General features: G+C 48.3%; 1 protein-coding gene across 13 annotated transcripts in view; it reads left to right on the plus strand.

Moving 5' to 3' along the window:
• The first annotated feature begins 3194 nt into the window (after positions 1–3194).
• Positions 3195–19685, plus strand: part of PPFIBP1 (PPFIA binding protein 1) — a 116453-nt gene continuing 99962 nt past the window's right edge. For 7 of the 13 annotated variants that reach the window (XM_064460529.1, XM_064460573.1, XM_064460563.1 and 4 more), the window contains exon 1: positions 3196–3409. The gene's annotated coding sequence lies outside the window, so the exon portion shown is untranslated. Of the gene's footprint in view, positions 3410–14532; positions 14655–19685 lie in introns of those variants that run through there. The other 6 variants (XM_064460597.1, XM_064460614.1, XM_064460623.1 and 3 more) reach the window with 4 other exon arrangements.

The raw sequence follows: 19685 nt of genomic DNA on the forward strand, positions 1-19685 counted from the left end.
ACTGCAGCTGGAGGTTCTCGGGCCCGCAGGTAATCCCGCCTCAGAGGATCAGGGGCACCTGAAACAATCCTATGTGCAGGAGCTGACTGGTCATTTCTTAGATGGCTTTCTTCCTTTTGAGGGGTTTAAACTGAGAACTGTGAGACAGTTCAGCCCTAAGCAGGTCTGCTGGCCAGCGCAGCAGAGCCAAGGCAGCATCCTTTATGTCAGTTCAGCGGTAGGTTCAGCATGTGGGGCTTTTCTTACAGTGTTTTCAAAAGCTTGGCTGCAGGAAGACCGAGGGGTGGAACAGCCAAGGTCAGAAGTTTGATCGTTCTGAGGGGTACAGTTTGGGGCCATTTTGTACTGAGACTGCTGTGGATTAAGTTGATCCTTTGGGCACTGAATCTCTCCTCTCCTTTTTAGGCAGGGATTGGAGGGGAATTTAAACATGAGGAAGGTTAAATTATTGATTTGACAGCTAGAAACTGTTTGTGGAGTGCTTTGTCCTAGGACTGAACATAATGTCATACTCAAGGTTTTGGCTGAAACAATTAGCTCCGTTGAGTATGTAACGGTCAGGACACTTGAGGCAGCTGAAAGCCAGGACAGCTTTGACAGCGTAGCTACAACAGTTGGTCAGAAGAGATAACATTTCCAAGGTAGAGGCAGCTTCTAACAGTAAAATCGTGCTTTTGCTGAGAGAGCGAATTCCAGCTTTCTCGAGTGGACAAAAGCGCCGTTTTCTCCGCACAAGGTGCTTTTGCTGGCACAGCTCTGCCTTCAAAGGATCTTATCTCGTCACAGCTCTGCCTGACACAACTGTGCCAGGAGACTCAGTAGCAGAGACCTGACCTGAAAACACCCTGGCTCAGCTTCAGGTTTAACACCCGGCCGGGTATAAAGAGAGCAACTTGCAGAACGCGCTTTCTGAGCTGCCCTGAAATGAGAGACATGCACAGCCTGGGTGTGCGAAATCATTGCCTGTTGGGAAGGAGATCCCTTGGCTCTTTCAGCTGTGGTATTCTGGGGAGTGGGTTTGGTCTAAAGGAAAACCTGAGGGTCCCAACAATGTGCTGAAGTTTAAAACAAAATAATTAAAAATTGGCTGCGATGCACACAGGTGGTTGTATTTCAGGGCCCTGACTGAGCAAGCACGGATACTGAGGCGTGGGGCTAACGACTGTTGCACTGCTAGAACCAGATTACTTCCAGAGGAGAGGAAAATTGAAATCTGGATCATACAAGTCATTAACAGTCAACAATTAACCAAGGTGAGTCACTTAAACTGTGTAAAATGAGATAGTAACGCTTGGGAGAACGTTGTAAGGAAAACTGCATTAAAAACTGAACGACGTTTATCACTAAGCAATGAGGCTCCAGTAAAAACATGGAATAGATGCACCACAGACGTAACAAGAGTGCTATTAATCGCTGTTTTGCAAGGTGCTTAGTCTGATCTCAGAGTCAGTGCCAGTGGGAGGCATGGTCCTGCTCATGCATCCACCCCTGACACCTGCTTTGTGCCAGTAATCCCTGGGGCTTGGGGTATATCTGCTCACCCCACTGATCCAGCTGAAAAATAACTGCGCTACAGCACCAGATCCCTGGTTGTAGCACCACATGAATGCGTGGAAGACTCCAAGCACCACCCAAAGAAGATCATGTAAGATAGTGCATGCCGTGCCTTCCAAATGCCTCTGACAGCTCTTGAAATACTAGGCTTGATGCCATTTATTGATTTGTAACCACGGAGACGGTACTCGTTCCCGTTGCAAAGTGAGGGAAAAGCTCTTTCCTGTCACCTCCTCATGCAGTGAAGAATGTCGGAAAACACTCTTACTGGTTGTAACCTCCTGTGGCCTTCACGGGAGGGGTGAGCAAGATCTCTGGCTTCTCAGAGGCTGCTGCGTTTTCACAAAGGTGGAGAAAATCAACCTTTCCTTGCAACCAGCCTGGAGCAAAAAAGGACTGAGCTATTTTGGGAGATGGGAGATAAGCAAGGCAGAAAGCCTTATCAGAGATTTGTCTTAACTTGCAAAGGTATTTTCCTTGATGAAGGAATTCAAACAGTTGTTCATCAGCTTGGATTTGTTTTCAGAGAAAAATCACTCATATACCATCCTGGACTAATGAAGCCCTTCTGCATTAGGTTCTTTAATAAGAATCTTCACTTTCTGAATTAAAAATTAATTAAAGTGTAAGCAAAAAAAAAAATCAACAGAACAAGCAATTCAGAAAACAAAGGCTGATGAATATTGGGATTCAGTGAGGATCAAGATTTGTTCCAAGCGCTTGTTATTAGGCAAGTCCAAATCTGGCTATTTCATGCGGGACAGAGCACAGGATGTGGAACCCCTGTGATTTAGCCCATCGACTGACAGCAAACTGGTAACATATGCTGGAGTTTCGATGAGGATTTGAGGAAAATGGTCAAAAAGGCCAATTGTAGAAACTGATGCTACAGCATAGCATGGGTACTTTCCCATTTTCTGTTGAGAAGTCAAAATATTTACTTTCAACATGCTTTTGAATGGAAACTTCCAGGTTTGTTTTTTTTTAAATTGTGATTAGAAAGTAAGTACAACCAAATCATTTTTTCCACATACAAAACCATTAGACTTTTGTCTAACCCAGCCATTGGAGGAGGGGAGGAAGTGGTCTGATAATTTAAAAAAAGTTTTGGGTCAACTCAGATCAAAATCAATAGTTGGCTGGACGCAGCTGCCAGGCCAACCCCAGTCCCACCGGTTGTGTGAAGGCACGATATCGGCAGGCCTTGCCGGCCATTTTGCCACGTGAGAGGGCAGCGAGAGCGGCATGGCTGGGTTTTGGGGTGGGCCTTGGGGCAGCCGACGCAGCGCACCCGTCCCCGCCGCGGGTTGCTGTGGTGGTTGGCGGTAGGTGTGAGGTCTCCCGCCGGCTGCGGGGCCGGGCCCTGCTCGGGGGGGACGGGGTCAGCCCTCCTTCCCTTCCCAAGGGGGAGTCTGGGGGGTTTGCACGGGCTGTGTCAGAAGGTGGTGCTGGGGGCTGAGGGGAGGGCGGGATCCTGAGGCGCGAAGGCGGGCGTGGAGCACCGCCGCCGTGGGGCGGGAAGGGTCCCCGCCCCGCCGAGTGACTGCCGCCGGGCCCAATCACGGCGCCGGCCCGGCCCGGCGCTGCCGCCCGCCCCGTCGGGGAGGCCCGGCCCCGGGGCGGGGAGCGAGGGGAGCGCCCGGCCCGGCCCGGCGCGGCCCCGCTGGGTGCCGGCCGCCGTGTGGGAGGCGGAGGCGGGGGCGGTCCGGGGCGGGGCCGGCCGGGACGGGGCGGGCGGCGGAGCGGAGCGGCGCGGCGCGGCGCGCACCGGACCGGAGGGCGGCGGGGGCTGTCCGGAGCCGGCAGAGGCGGAGGCGCGGCCGCCTCGGGAGGGCCCGCCGGGGTTTAGGCGCAGGTAAGGGGCGCGCCGGGGTAGCTCCCGGGGCCCGGCCCCGCTGCCCGAAACCGAACCGAGCCCGACTGCGGCAACTTTTGCGTCCCGGCGGGATGAGCCCCCGCCGCGTCCTTCCCCGCGGCCGCCTTGTGCCGGCGGCAGCCCTCCCCGACGGCTCCCGCCGCGTCGTGCGGGCCGCAGCGGGGCCGGCTCCTCCCCGCCGCCATGGGACCGGGCCGCCCGCCCCGCCGGCGGGGAGCGGGTGTGTGTTCGTCCGTTCCCCCCGCCCCTCCCCGGGGAACGGCGGGCCGGGCGCCGCTGCGCGCCCCGCGCGTGGGCTGGGAGCCCGCCATGAGCCCGGCGCCGTGGGCCGGGCACCCCCGCGCGTCCCCCGCAGCGCCGCACACCCCGCGAGGTTTCAGGGCGGGGGGTGGGGGGAGGCCGTGGGGCGCTGGGAGCCCGCCCGTTCTTCGCTTGCACCCCTCGCCTCGGCCGTGGCCCGGGCGGTGCGGGGCGAGGGGGTTTCCCCTCCAGCCTGCCCTCCCCGCTGCCAAAAGCAGCCGGCCCCTGTCCTCGGGCTGCGGCTAGGTGTGCCCCTGCGGCCCGGCTGGAAAGGGGGAAGCCGAGCGGTTTCAGAGGGAGAGTCTTTAATTAGCTTCTGACCTTTTGTAACTTACTTAGGTGCTGGAACTGGCGTAGCTTTTAGGGAAATTTTGGGGAGAGGTAGGCTCCGGTTTAATCTTTACAGGCTTTAGTAGGACGCTTCAGCCACAAGTGCTGTGAAACTTCAGTTATGAGTTTTATCTTGAACTAACAAATGCGTTTTGATTTAAGGTCTGGGTTTTTTACATCCTGTAATTATTTCTTCTAGCTCTATTTCTTGTAGGCTTGTGATTTAAAAAAACTGAAATAGTTATGCTGGCTCACACCCTGGCTGAGATGCAGCTGCAGTGGTAAAAAGGTGCTTTGTACCTACATAGTTATTTCTACAGGGGGAAAAAGTAAGCTATGGTATTAAACGCTTAGCTGTGGTATAACAGCATGTGTGTGCTCTCCTGTGGAAGCGTAGCACTGCCGGTCTTGTGCAGATGAAATGTTTAGGAGTTGGGCTGCGTCTGAACCTTCAGAGACTCTGCTGGCTCTCCTTATTTCGGCCCAAGCACAGATATTACCAACAGCACAACGTGTAAGCTCTGTATGTATTGCAGTGGCAGCACGATTGAGCAATACGAGCGTCTCTGCCTTCCAAAAAGTAAACAGCAAAAATGGGTCACAGAGGGAGAATATTCTCTGTGCTTACATGATTGAACATCTGAGGGGAAGATGTTTCAGTGTGCCAACTCTGGATGTATTGCTTCTGTTGAAGGTGGCAGTCGTAGCTTGAGAATTTGTGAAGGACAAAAGTGACTTGCAATTACAATAAAGACCCCAAGTATGGGTGTCAGTAAAACCAGTGCACTCAGTGAGGCGGCACGGCAAGTTGGTTTGAGAGGCATCGCAGAAATAAGGAAAACTGAAATCTGCTTAAACTCTTGGCTCCAAATGCAGCGAGCATTTTTGCCTCTCAACTTCTTCACGTGAGCAAGAAATTGAGACAAAGTGCTCCCTAGTTTGGCTTAGTGCCCCTCCCAGGGGAGTTTTGACAATAGCATTTAGCACAGTTTCTTGAAAAGCCGTATCAAATACATCAGCTCCTAGAAGCAGAGGGAGTTGTTTAGCTTGCCAGTGAGAATGACTGTCAATAGCATGCTGCGTTGCTCATAAATGAAGGCCTGTCTTCCCATGCCAAGAGTGTGAAGTTGATGTTTCCCTCCTCCGTGAAGGCAGCAGGAGCTCCATGTGTTTACCTGGCTGTGGAGTGGGGCCTTTAGGAGCAGGTTCCCCTTTCAGCAGCGTTGCTCCTGCTTTGAGGCACGCTGCCTTTGAACAAGGTGCTGTTAAGTATTCAGTGGCTACTGTAGCCCTCTTAAATGAGATACTGGCAAGAGCCTGAGTCAAAATGCATGAGTCCAAATTCAAGTGCATCCTCAGCTTTGAGTTTTGCCCTGGGTTTTTACCCTTTTGCTGGATCTCTCTTGGGTTTGAGTTCTGCTGAAGAATATTTAAGTTGATGTGTCTTGTACACATGTGTCTGCATCAGATCTGTGCTCTGGAAAAATTGGTGAGTAACGTTTCTGCTTGTCCCTGAAACACAGGGTGGAGTGCCTTGAAGTCAGGGGATGTCACGTGGAAAGTTGTGTTGAATGTCATCTCTCTTTTTTTTTTTTTTTTTTTTTTTCCCCTTACTTAAATGCAAGTCCTGTTTCTGTTTTGGGCTGCACTGCCTGTGCAGTGTAAAACGTTGCAGGGAGGAATGAGGTCCTGATGAGAATGTCTGTGGAGGTGTATGGAGAGACTTTGCTTGTGACCTGTGTCAACATGAGGATGATGTTCACATTCCTGGAATTACAGCCATTCCCAGGAGACTGAGGTTCCCAGGTGGTGCTGCCAGCCTGTCTGGTCCCATTGCTTGCTGATGACGAGGAAGATGAAGTCTGGTCCCTGCTTACTGGTCAGGTCTGGATGGCCTGAGGACAGGCAACGCTGTGTGCTATGAGGTGCACGGTACAGCATCCCTCAGGAGGTTTTGTGTCTCTTGAACCCCTCCAAATGGGGTTTCTGTGATGTTTGTCTTCCACCGCTTCAAGGAGCAGTTTCAGTGAAGTGAAAATCCTTCCCCTGAAGAGGTTTAAAACTGAAGAAGGTTTAGTCACTTTCTTGACAGTGGTGTAATTACATCAAAATATACCTTTGGCTTACTCAGGACAAGATAGTGTTGCTGTAAACTCGTTTGAATAACTGACTAATTCCCTTTGTTGTGCTTTGCGTTATGTGTTTTCTCTGAAGGTAGGGGAGCATGGAGAGGTGGCTGGATCACTAATCTGGTACAGATGGTCCAAAAATGTATCCCTGACTCCTGGGGTGGTGCAATAGGAGTGCAAAAAAACCCAAAGTGCCTGTGACTGGGGAGTCCCCTGGTTTGCAGTAGTTTTCAACAGAGAAAGTAAGAGCCCAAGTATTAGGCAGAATTTAGGGAGGTACCGAAGTATCCTGAAAATTACAGGAGTGTTAGAGGTGGTCAGTAAAGCCTCCGTCCCGCGGCTGACTTTGCATGCTTTTCCTTAAGAAGGTGCTGGTAACCTCTGCCTCAGCTTGTAAATGGTGATACACAAGTTAGGTTGGTATACCTGAGGCAGCTTCTTCTCGTACTTAAGTTTGTTATTTTCAGGCTTCAAAGCAAAACTCAAGTTTTGTTGCTGCTTTAAAGCTGTCCTATCATAGTCTGACCGATTTCTGTCTGTCTGAGCCACATCTGTAGGTTTATAAATGCAAGGAACAGGTTTATTGGAAGGTTCAGGCAGGTTTTGTTGTGTTTACTCTTCTTTTGTGGAGCTTGTGCATACAGCTGTGCATTAAGAATACATAAAAACACTTAATACCTTCATAAATAAAACCACTTAGTGTCTTCCTGTACTTAGGCTGAATAGTGGCCTGCTCCCCCATTTGTAATTGTGAGATCCCATTAGTCATCCCATTAGCGACTTTGCTCTTGGATCCAGCCCAGGAGAGGTAAACTACATTGCCTTGCCTTGCGTTTACTGCTGGTGTTTATACCCAGATGTTTATTTAGCATTTATGTGACATCTAGTACAAATTCCCACCCTGTCTTGCCCTGCATGTAAATGTGTTCGCGTGCCCAGAGCCCAGCTGGTGTGTTGCAGCATCTCTGTAGCAGATGTACTGTGCCTAGGTCTCTTCCTTTGTCAGTCTTTGCATTTGTGCTGACTTTTTTAGTTTGAGTAGGACTAGGGCATCAGCCCTCCCTGTGTCTTGGTAGGAAGATGTCCGTTAGTGCTGAAAAGTTGACTGCTGAACAGGTGATCTGTGAGTGGAGAAAGAGAGGCCATTTAATGACAGCTTCATAAATCAATGAGGTTTACTGTTCAAATAGCTTTTTGAAGATGGCAGGTTTACAAGCATTAATCTTTGCATAACATAGGAAAGGCTCTGTGTTACTCGAGAGAGATGACACCTCTTGCCCAATGTTTGGCAAAGTTAGCACTTGATGCCAAATTAAAGCTTGGCCCTTCTTTTGGGGTACAGTGTTACTCTTGCTGTGGGGTATTTATCTACAGTTGCATGTCTCCAACTTCAAGCGACTTTAGCAGATGATCACGTGAAGTTGTAATGTCTGTCTCAGTGGGTTTCTGGTGGGATCTTTGCTTTGGATCTTTCCTTTTTCTGAGTGCCCTAGTGAGGGTGCTTAGCTGTGAACACACCTCGAGATGCAGGGAATGATGCATCCATTTTTGCCTCCTGTTTTGTGCACCTCTCACAAATTGACTTCTGTGTTGGTTCAGCTCAGGCTGAGGATAGCGGCTGTCTCTTATTTTTCTAATAGTGTTTGCTGCCAAGATAGTACTTTATTTCTGCTTAAAGGTTGGAATTTTCCATTAATAATTCAGGCATCATACAGAATTTGCAGTTCCTTGCCCATGATGTGTATTGCCCTTGCTATAGGCGCATATGATTTCCTGATATCCTTTAGCTTCCAGAGCACTTTGTTCCTCTATGACTTCTGCTGTGCACCAGAAAATTGTGGTGCGTTAAACCTTTATCTTTTTTCCAATGGCTGTGCTTCTGTTTCTGTCAAAAGGCCAAGATAAACCAGTTAGGTAAAGAGCTGATTTCTTTCCTCAGTGGAAATATTTTTAGATACAGGTCTTGCAGCCAGCTGAGGCTATAGACTTTCTTCTCCTTGCCCGGGCCATCTTCATCATTACTGGGGGAGGCAGGTGGAGAACTAGGGAAGGGCTTAGGCTGTGCAGTATGGTCTCACAAACCCAACATATCCCCTAGATGGGAGTCCTCTGCTCTCTTGCTGTTGAGTGCTTGGCTGCTCTGGGCTGACAGAGCTAATGCTTCATCAGAGCGTTCTTCATCAGAGGTGCTGTCTGGGAGGAGTGCTGTTAAATCTCACCCTTGTGCCTTGCGTGTTGGGTCTTCTCCTGTGTGTCATCTCAGGGCCATGATGAGTGGCCCCTGGTGAAGACCAGAATTGTTCTCCTCTTTCTGCAGAAGCATGGTGCAAGTCTGAATCTTGTCAAAACCTCTGCGAGATGCAAAAGCCTGGTTCCCCCATATCATGTGAGAATACTTAGGCGGGGAGATTAGATCTCTTGTCCAGCACTGGGCTGGAAAATGGTGTCCTAGTCTGTGTTGAGGTAAGGATGCTCTCTTTCCCTTCTGCTGTTCTGCGTCATTAGTCAGCGCAGGTTGCATCAAAGAACCAGAACCAGAGGCCATTTATTCAGACTCTGGCTAGTGGTGTTTGAGGGAAGATAAAAATAACAAAAAGTGTGACTTTAAGCATCCATTTGCATAATGTTGATGGTAATCACACTTCCAGTAGGCACAGTGTTGTAACTCCTGCATGAATAAAATCTTATCGAATGCCACCTGTGAACAAAAGGCTCCAAGATCAACTATGCTGATCCAAAAGTTTATTTGTACATGCATCTTTCTTTACAGGCTTTTCCCTAAATATTACTGGAAAACTTAAGGCTAAGACTTGAGCCGGCTGTTGCAGCATCTGAACTCTAAACTGGAGAATCTTTATGCTGTCAGGCAGCTGTCTAATTATGTCTCAGATAGGAAAAATCTGATAACTGCTAGGATGAATCAGCACATTTTAAATCAAAGAGTTCTTGTGGCTCCAAATGTGATTTGGGAAAACAACTTTATTTTCTCGCGCTGTAATAGATGTGTCAAAATAAGAGGAAACAATAATGATTTGGTCTTGCATTTTGTCTTCATTTGGTCTTCTCAGACTGGTGAATTCTAAAATAAAAATCTAGGGGAAAAGTATAGAGTGGATTTTATATATAGATGTAGAATATAAACCCAAATAGTTCATGGACACTGCAGTGGTGGTGGAGATACAACATATGCAATTTATAGTTGGGAACAGAAAAATAGCTTTAATGCTGTAAAAACAAAAAAAAATTGCAAAACAATCTACCCAACCTCCTCATTTTCAAATCTTTCCCCTGTAGCACTCTTTTATGAATGACAGAAATGAGAACACACGTGTTTACCAAACCAGTACTAGGATCTGGTTTTGGGGATGAGGAAGGGCAGTTGATGCTGTTGCAGCTGTGCACACAGCTGTCCGTGTGCTCTCTCAGCGGGCATATGATGGTCATGGAAGTCTGGCGCTCTCCCAGCTTTGTGGTTGGGCATTCGCAGGCTGAGGGGTTCAGCCTAGCGCAGTGCAAGTCCTAAGGATTTCAGACCTAGTTCCAATATTCAGAAGGAAGGTCCTTAATAGTAGTGTCTTTCCTTGCTGTAAAGAAGAGTGGTGCCGTGAGTGACTCGGAGGTGGTTTTGTTGGCCTTTGCCCCTCGACGCAGAATCTGGCAAAAATGTTAGAGCTGGTTTCACTGCAGCAGTAGGGTGCAGTTAAGGTTTATGGTCACTCTTGCACTTAAAGGGGTGACCGAGCCATGGCTCACAGGCTGTGTGCTGCTCACAGTAGATTTTGTGGCCTGTGGTTTACTGCTGGCTACCTGTTGTCCCAGGGTGGTTGCAGGTAGAGGGCAGGAGGAAGTGTTGTTGCTACAAGCACAGAACTTCATCTGAGGTCTTGCAGTACATCAGATGCATTGAGGATGTGCTGGGTTTGCTGAGTGTGCTTAAACTGTTCTGCTCTGCTGAGTCTCTTTCCATAGCGTGGGTCTTGATCTGAGCAAAATTTAATTTTTGAGTACCTCCAGAGTTTAGGGAACTTCAAGTCCATTTGAAGGATCTAGAATAAGGCAGAAAATCTAGGTAGGTGTCTTACTGAAGTCTTATCTTGATGTTTTCTCTATATATGTGTATATGTATCTTATACATATATCTATATAGTATCTAGATATTAATCTATATGTGTATTTTCTATCTATATGCGTACTCACGAGCTATAGCCATGTATGAAGTTTAGGCAGAATTACAGCCTTTGCAAAACACAGGAAGGGTGTAAGCACTGTTGAAGGAGATTAGCTATTTAGACTAGCTGAGATCATAGGGAGTGTAAGGGTTGGAGAAAAGAGCACACAGGCCCTTTGGAGGCTGGTCTGCATGTTTTTGGATGTCACGCGGTTGGTACGTGAAGGTGTCTGTAGGATCAAATTAAGGTTCTGTGGAGTGTAATGCTGATAATTAACATCTGCCTTGAAGAGCATGTGAGGAAAAGTAGCTTCATTGTAAAAAAGTGCTGAGCTGTTTCTGAAAATAGTTGTTATCCCACACAAGTGTAGCACTTGTGGTCTTGGGTTCTGTACACCTTAGGAAGGACACAGCTGGCATGAGTTTGTAAAAATCACTCTTGCCATATGGGAACTGACAGAATCTGTTTTCTCTTAGGCTTGCATCAGGTAGTCTACTCATATGGAAGAAATCCTGTGGAGGCAAGGTGTTGGCAAGGAGAGGGAGCGTATGGCCCATTGGGATCTCCTCAGCTTGAGTGTGAATGGGTGTTTGTAGTTGTCAGCTGTGTGATTGTGTTGTTTTGCCCTATTTTTGGAAGCTTTTCTTGTTGATTTGAAGTGTCTCCTCTACCACCCTGGTTTAGGTTTATAAACCTGTGCTGAAATGTAGCGTGGGTTCATCTTTGTCCATCCCAGAGGAGCTCTGGGAGTGAGCCTGGTGGGGACTGTGCTGACTCCTAAGGATGCTGTGTGCAGGGTGTGAGGGGAGGCAAAGGCTGGGACGTGGATGAGGCTGTGGCTGTGTGGGACCAGGGAGCATTCCTGGTGCTGTGACCTGCTTTGGTTTCCCTATCCAAATGTCCAAGCTGGAAAATGTGCTTTACGGTGGGAGGTGGTGGTCTGATGGCTGTGCTCCCTGTGCTGCTCAGCTGGGGCCTTTTTGGTCTCTCTCCTGCACTGGAAGCATCTCTGATAGACTTTGGTTACATGGGAGGGGAGGGATGGTATATTGAGCTCCCTTTTTTAAGAACCAGACAAAACTTCATGTTCCCTAAAATGCTGGTACACTGAAAATGCAAGGTGCTCCACACCACAGCTGACACGTGCTTTGTGTAGCCTGCTTCCTGCGGACCTCTGTGCTGTGAGGGGGGACCTTTGTGTTGCAGCTGGAGGCTGAAGTAGCCATCCTTGGTGGCACCTCTCAAGATGTGAGCACAAATGGCTGTTCGCCTGTAAGAGGGTGTGTATTATAGACAATTTCAGTGGGTTAGTGGCTTCCATAGAGGGAGGGGTATGAGGACATGTTGGAGCAGCCAAGACACACCAAGTATTCCAAATTCCTGCCCACAGCTGTATGCACAGTGGAGCAAAGGTCCTCTTCAAGAAGAGGTGGGTGTGTTGAGCAGCTAATCTACAGGAGAGCTATATGGTAGCTAGATGCCTCCTGGTGCGTTCAGGTGCTAGCTTTGTTGTAGTATCCTCTGTCGTGCTTCCAAAACAGGATTAAGCAAAGGAGACTATTTCTTTACTTTTAATTTAAATCTCTGGGAAGTTGGTTTTGCTTCAGAACAGACCTGAAAAGGCTTGTCAGTTGGATCTTAGAGCCATCAGCATTTTTTTTTCTCCACTTGACTGAAGCTCATTTAACTTGTGACAGCACTTTTAATTTGTTATATTTGTAAAGGAAACATCAGGGGAGGGTTCAGAAATGCATATTTATGTTTCTTGGCTAAGCTTAATTTGGCTCTAAGAGGCTGTTTTTCTTATTTCAATAAAGAAGAATTTTTTGTCTTAGGCTTAGATTTCTTTCCATATTTCATGGGTTTTATTTGGTTTTTTGGTTTTGTGGGGTTTTTTTTCCCCCTCCTGCAAAAAGAGCATATAGTGACTTACCTTGGACTACACCTTCCCTTGGATGTGAAACATGTAATTAACAGGTCCTGAACAGAAGTATCCTCTTGGAGGTTTCCTCGCTCATCCTGGAGTTGGCGTTGGACCTCCTGTGTAGTGCCAGGCAGGACCATGCAAACTCTGATGGTGCTGGCGCCGGAATGTGTTTTTGGGGCCTTCCTTAGGATATGCAGCACTACCAGGAATTTGGACACCATGGGGGAGTACATGTCTCTCCCCGCTGCCCTGGCTTGGGAGGGCTGGAGCCCATTTTGGTGGGGGACCCCAGGGTGGTGTGTGCAGCGTGGCTCTGCTTTCTGAGTGAGCAGGAGGACTGCTGCTGTGCTGGGGGTGCGGATGTGGCCCCTCCTGCCCCAGCACCCCGGAGGGAGGCATGCAGCAGGGGCGGATGTGCTGTGCCCCACGGCATGGGGATGCTGCAATTGTGTGGCATGCCTCTGGCGCCTGGTGGGGCATACAACCAGATTTGTGGTACTGCTGTGAAACTGGGATGCTGCTGGTGGTGGTGGAGTGGCAGAAACATCTGGGAGCAGCCAGCTGTGGGATGGGGTGACTCCTGCAGCCGCCCCATGGTGTTTCCCCTTGGTTGGCTTGCCCCATGCCCAGTGTAGCCCTGCACTGGTGGGCACTGGGGCTGTGTGGCCTTGCTGGCCGCCAGGTAGTAGCACCAGCCTCAGAAGTACATGGCAAAGCTGTGACCAAAGCATTGTCAACGTGCGCCGATGTCTGTCACTGAGAGCTGTGAAAGTGTCTGTGTGCTGTCTAGACCAAGCGCTTCCACCCACGGTGGCTGGTGGCACCCATACACCCCGAGGGCAGTAATGACACTCTTCAGCCGCTTCCTGGGGAGCTTAAAGGATGATTAATCCTTCCTTGATTTCAAGCCTTCACATGAATTAATAAAGCAGTATTGATGATGCAGTTGCATACACAGGTGGGTGTTACATGAAGGGAGTGTTAACAGGTCTGTCATAGGTGCAAACACTTCTGCAGTGGCAGCGTCTTGCTTGCTTTCCCTCTGTTTGCGGTGTTGGTTGACCGCATCCATTTGGTGAACAGCCGTGAGGCTTTAAATGCAATGTGGCAATGTGAAGACTGAGGTTTGTTTTCAGGGTGGTGCTGGTAAACTTCCTGCAGCTTGGTGGAGGAGATAATTCTGCAAGTTCTGGCTCCATTGTTGTGATTGGGTCTAAGGTGAATTTAAGAAAAATATTTTGGTCAAACAGGCTTTCCTTTCTGTTTTATCCAAAGGGAAAAATCTATTATGAGCCTGATCTGTTGTTCTCATTACCGGGGGAGTTTCTGAATGGGACCTAAATATGTAATTATTTGCATGTCCTTATCTGTGTGACACAGTGTTTTCCAGGTCGGTATCTCAGGTTTCAGACGTGCTTGTCATGATGTGCGGTCTTAAATCTGCATAAGCAGAAGCATTTGATCATAGAGATGTCAATATGTTGAATGGCATTTCTCTTGGGATTGTTTTGGGCATCATGTTGGAATTGGCCACTGAGGACCAGCGTTTGTTCAGCTTATGGCAAGCTCTTGAGCTGCTGTCAGAGGCTGTCCCTCTGTTGCCGGCATACTATATAGTGATGCATATTTACTCCTTACTTTCAGAATTACTAAAGCAGGACCTGGAGTTCAAGGCTGCCTCTTGCAAGGAGCCACCATGCTGCTGTCTCCATCTGAAATCTGTTTCCATTTTCTTCAGCTTCTTGCTCTCAGACCTTGTGGTACTTAAAACTCCCCCTTCCTTCTCCACTCTTCCAAGGAATTTTACAAAGAAATCAATAGCTGTCTAGTTATGACAGCAAAATGAAGAAGGCTGTAACGTCTCCATAGCTACCTAGAAAGTACTTGTAAAATGCTAGTGGAAGAGGGTGCCCTACAATTATCCCGTGCATTCCTCGCATGTGGACTGAACAATCATTTGCATTAGTTAAGTAATCACTGCACACTTGTCCAGTGAGAAGTGTTTGGTTACTGTGGTAAATTTTTGTTCCTTTAACCCTGTGAAGCTGAAAAAAAAAGAATCTGTTTTACATAGAAAACTAGCTGACCTGAACTCTCGGTAGATTAACTGATTGTAAATGTAGCAGCTTAATCCTGGTTGATTTTTTTTTTTTTCTCGTGTTTCATGTAGCATCTGAAAAGAGACAGCTTGTGGCAAATTAGCCAGGGTGAGACTACAAAAAGATTGAATTATTCCTGTCTGAACAGTTCTCAGCATGTGAGCACTCGCTGCTTGGATTGTACATCATCTGTATCTTGAGTTGGCCTGCCAAAGCTGCTGTGATTGAGGTGAAAGTAAATAACCTCCAACTGGAGATCTTGCCTTTGATGTAAATGATAATTTATTCATTTATCAGTAAAAAGATCAGAGATATGATGAACAAAAATTGTGGTTGGTGTGTGAATTTCTTGCAACAAATGTCTTGCCCTGATGTGTTTCTACAGAGAGAGACTGTTTGACATGCTGTCCTGAAAAGTCACGTTGCTCCTAGTGAATCCCAGTGCTGGTATGAAAATGCAGTTGTCAAAACATACGTGAGGATGCACTTGGTGTGCCTCTGTGCCTTATGCTGCTCTGTTCACGTTGGGGCATGGCATAAAAATAACAGGCTGCAGAGTTAGGTCTGCCATGTTTAGGCAAGGCTAATCTTACTGTCAGGCATCTGTAAATGCAGAAGTGGTTGAAACAAGACGATGTTTCTGTAGGGACTTGCCTTGATATACTGATGTGTTGCAGCCCCTCTTGTGGAGGGGAGGGACTGAAGGGGCAGGGATGTTTAGTTGTTTAGGACAGTGTATCCAGCTAGACTGCTGATGCTAAATTGGAATTTGGCTGCGATATTGCAGTTAATTCCTCTTCTTTCTAAATGTGCTATATCATCTCTCTATGGCTGTGGCAATTAGGGCCTGGCTTTACTGTTGCACATGGTGGGGAACAACATTCCCCTTCCTTAGATCCAGCTGTGTTCATATAGCTCCCACTGAGTGTGCATTTAGGAGCAAAACGGGGTCTATGTCTGTTCTTCTGTGTTAAAAGGAAGAAATGGGACTCTACTGCCTTTCCTCTGAGCTGCATTGGGTTTGCTGTCCTTTTTGCCCTAAGCCATTGGGCAGTTTGTGGGTAAGATGTTACTTGCTGTAAGCAAAGTGAGAGAACACAGTGCAGTGGATGAAATATCTGGAAGAGGCAATGAAAATCCTGCTTTTGCTTTTAGTGCGACCTCAACTTGCCGTGTCTGACTTGCTGTGTTTTTCTGGAAAGAGAGAGATTAACAGGGATGGAGACCCAGTGATGGCCTCAGTGAAGATGCCTTTGCTGTGGTCCTCTTTGTCTGGGTGAGATGTTAGGGTGATGGCTGGTGAAGGCAGGAGGACATCGTGATACTGTCCCCCTGCATGGAGGGGATGGTGGGGTCTCTGCTGCTGAAGTCTTTGAGCCTGGAAGTGAGAGGCAAGGAAACAGGCCCCACAGAGGACCTGGGGCAGACTGGGCTGGGCTAGTGGGGGTAGAGGTGGGCTTGCTGGGTGGTGGGAGCTCCTCTGTAGCCAGCTATGGCAGAACAGGTGGCCTTGCAGGCTTAAGGGTTAGAAATCACAGGGTCAAGGATACAGCAGCACAGTCCAAAATACTGTCACTTGACGTAAGTATAACAAAAGATGACCCTTCCAGGCTGTGAAGTTTTAGATTGGGTGTGCTCAGCTAGCTGGCTGCCCCTTGGCATCCCTGGTGTTGCGGCTATCTGTTTGCAAGCCTACATCGCTGTGCCGCCGCCTAGCTGGACCCAGCATCCCCTGTCCTGATGGCCACTCTGAGAACAGTGGAGAGGAAGAGTGGCCTCAGCAGCCAGAGCGTGTGTGATCCTCAGAGGCCTCCATGGGCCCCGTTGGTGGACATGCTCCTTACGTGCGCTGGCACCCACCATGGGGTCTGTCCTCTAACTGCATGTCCCTCCCCTCTGTACTGCAGCCTCCGGTCTCCCAGAGGTGCGTGGGAAATTCAGAATGCGATAATTTGTGGTGTCCTTTCCTTAATCCTTCTTGTCTAGCTTGCCCTGTAAAGCTTTGAGGCAGAGACTTCGCTTCCCATATCTAGAGCCTCATGCCTGGATCTGCTTGATGTTTATACAGAAGTGCAAGGGCAGCCAGAGGTTCTCTGGGGTCTGATAGAAACCATACGTGAAATTAATCCAAATTAAACTGCGTTACGCGTTCTGCGATAAACAGGAGGTTACAGCACGGACTTAATATGTTGCACAGCTTTGAGACTATGAAGAATGAAAAGTGAATCCTCCTTGAAAAGTTGGCTGTGCCTGTATGAGGCTTGATGAAGTTTTGAGACAAGCCAGTACGCCAAGCTCACTGTGTAGGCGTTTGCAAGAAATGAGGCAGACTTACAGGAGAGGACTGTGGGTATAAGAAGGCAGAGGGGTGCTGGTGATGAAGTAAGGTAGCTAAATGTGGGCGTGCTGAGGGTGATTCTGTGGCTATGGACCTGCACGTGCCTTCCTGCAGGGGAGGGAGAGGTCAGCTTGTGTGCCCTGCTAACATGGGCAAGCTGGTTCGCGTACGTGGCGGGATTTTGTATGTTGTTTTGGTAGGCCTTCTTCCTCCTCATGCTCTGCACTGACGAAGTGTATGGCAGGGATCAGGAAAGCAAGGGAAAACAATCTGGTTGGGGCAGCCTTTGAGTGGGTGGGTAGGTGACGGCCCTGTTCTTGCTGCAGAGCTTCTTGTGGGGGGCGGGAATGCTGGAGGTCAGTTGGTAGCCAAAGTGTCAACAGGGAGCTTGGCACTTCCCATGACTGCGGGAAAAAGTGTTTCTGGGGCTGGCTCAGGCTCTTGTCCCCTTTTTGCCAGCACTGCGGTGAGGGTATGGTGGACTTCCCAGCAGTGATGGCATCAAGGACAGCCTCAGAGGCCGGGACGATTTTCCCTGAATGGAGGCAAGAGCCTCTGGGGGCTCAGGGCTTTGCTGACTTGTGTCTTTGGAGTGGGCAGATTTCTCCCAGTGAGGGTTTTCGGCCTTGTGAGGAATGAAAAGCATACAAAAATTTCCATGCTCTGTGATGTGTGCTGGTGTCAAAGAGCAGTGAAGGGAGGAGATGGACCAGTGCAATTTTAAGGTCTGGTTTATGCTGGGCTTGAACAGTCAGAGCACTGTGATGCTCTGGAGGGTTTGCAAAGCCACTTGCTACTCACAGGGCTGGGAGTGGAAAGGGATGGATGTCACCTAGGAATTTCAAACCACAGGTCAGCACGGATACAGAGCAGCGTTCCTCCATGCGAAAGCAGTGCCCACGTGGTCCAGCTGCCTCTCCTGCACGCGTGGAGACCGTGCTGATATGGTGGATGTAAACAGGCTTGCAGCCTTTCTGCAGAGCTGTGATGGGCCAAGGAGAGGCAGTTTCCCAGCAAAACACTGATTCTTAGTTGTGATCCTGTGCGCTAATAGCACCTGTACTGGAGAAAAGGAGCAATTCTGTATTACAGCATCTGAAGCTTGCATGTTGATTTTTTTTTTCAAGAACACTGCTTAGGGATAAAGGATGGAGGAAATACTGCTAGTGGTGAGGAAGGAACTTTCTAACTCTGCATATGGGGGTCCCTCCTTCCTGTGGGCCCTATGCTCAGCATTGGGACCGTATTAGCTACTTGTATTTGGATTTCCAGAGGGGAGGCTTCCTCTCAAGATTTCCTATTATAATTCACATCTGTGAAGCTGAATGCAGATGCTGTCTGTTGGGTTGTGAAGATCCATGTCCAGCTGTGTATGTACTGAGAGGGAGAGATGTTATTCTGGCATTTAGAAAGACAGCTTATTAAATTAGGCTAAAGCCCATGAACCCGGGAAGAAAAGTGGTTCTCCCAAAAGTCTTACTTGATGCATCTTTCTTTTTCTTTTCCCCCCTTAAGGAATATTTGTTTGGAATAGTCTCCTACAAAACAACATAAAAGCTAGTTGTGGTCATGCTGGAGCTGCTGCTGGGTGGATGGGGCCAGGCTAAGCTCTGTTTCTCACTCCACAGCTTGATCCTTCTGAGGCAGGGATATGTTGCCTCCCTCGTTTTCACTGCTTTCCTGCTATCAGGCCTGTTGTCTGTTCCTACTTTTGGACCCTGAGCTCCTCTGACCCAGGGCTGCCTGACTGCGTAGTGTGCAGAGCCCTCGCAGACCGTGCGGCTGAGCAGCAGCAGCGCTTTTCAGGGAGGCAGAAGTGATCAAGCAGCATGTGGAGAGGTCAGTATGTTGAAGTGAGGGCTTTCCTGTGGTTTGGGCAGCTGCCTCTGACCATGTTTTATGTATTTGGTAGGGGCAACTGCCCACATGCATGTAGCAGGCTTTGTCCTTGGCTTCTTCGTTCTTTTGAGTCCTTTCTATACCCGGATGCTGTCTGTCTTTCTCTGCTTCTATTCCCCTCATCACTCTCACGTGCATCCTCTGAGGTGACCTGTACTGAGGAGTCTCTGCTGAGACCCTGTGCAGGTTTTGGGGGTGGAACCAACAGGCTCCCTCCTTCGCAAGGCTGGGGCCTCTGGCAGTGCAGAGCTGGCTTCATTTTAGGAAAACAGAATACAGCAGATCAGTATTAACTTGCCTTTACGGAGTTGATCCTGGCTACGGCTCAGTTGGATTACGTTAGCTGGTACCCAGAGACTTCCAGATTTGAAGACTGAAGCAACTTAGCCTGTGAACAGAGCGATTGGTTGCTTGGCTGTGCTCTTGTCGTTGTTTTCTGTTCATTGACTGCATCGCTGGAATAGTATGGGGTGGTGTTAAATTTCTGGACAAAGCTTTGAACAAGATCTTCTGTCAAAGCGCTTGATAAACATCTACTGTAATGCAGAATGCTAGTCTGTCTTTTTGCAAATGGAATTGTCAGAGAGCTCTTATGATTATTAAAAGCTGCTTTGTGTTAATTTAATTTCCCGTAAAAGACACAAGCTGGATGATTCAAAGAAACAGTGCAGACACTTAATCCATGGAAAAGGAAAATTTCCATATCTGTGCATATGCAATGCTTAGAGGCTTCCAATGGCATCATGTGCAGGGAAGAAGTATAAAAATATACATTAAAAAACCCCAATACTTTAAAATTTGTCAATTTTGAAGAAAGCATTTAGTTGTTGGTGAGTAATGAAAAACAGCAAGAATGGAGAAAGCATCTATTTAATATCTTCTCGGGGTGACGGGAGATGGGAATTTTTCCCCCATTGTATTTTAAATGAGTTTAAAACTATTCCAGACAGCTTGTGACCAGTCACGATTGAGCGGTGATTTTGTGAGCAGAAGGACTATTATTTGGGCTCTCTGGCTGGGTTCCAACGCAAGGGGTCCTGAGTCAGAGTGCAATGGCTCCTTGC

Source organism: Phalacrocorax carbo, chromosome 1, assembly GCF_963921805.1.
Source record: "Phalacrocorax carbo chromosome 1, bPhaCar2.1, whole genome shotgun sequence".
In the NCBI taxonomy this organism is placed as follows: Eukaryota; Metazoa; Chordata; class Aves; order Suliformes; family Phalacrocoracidae; genus Phalacrocorax; species Phalacrocorax carbo.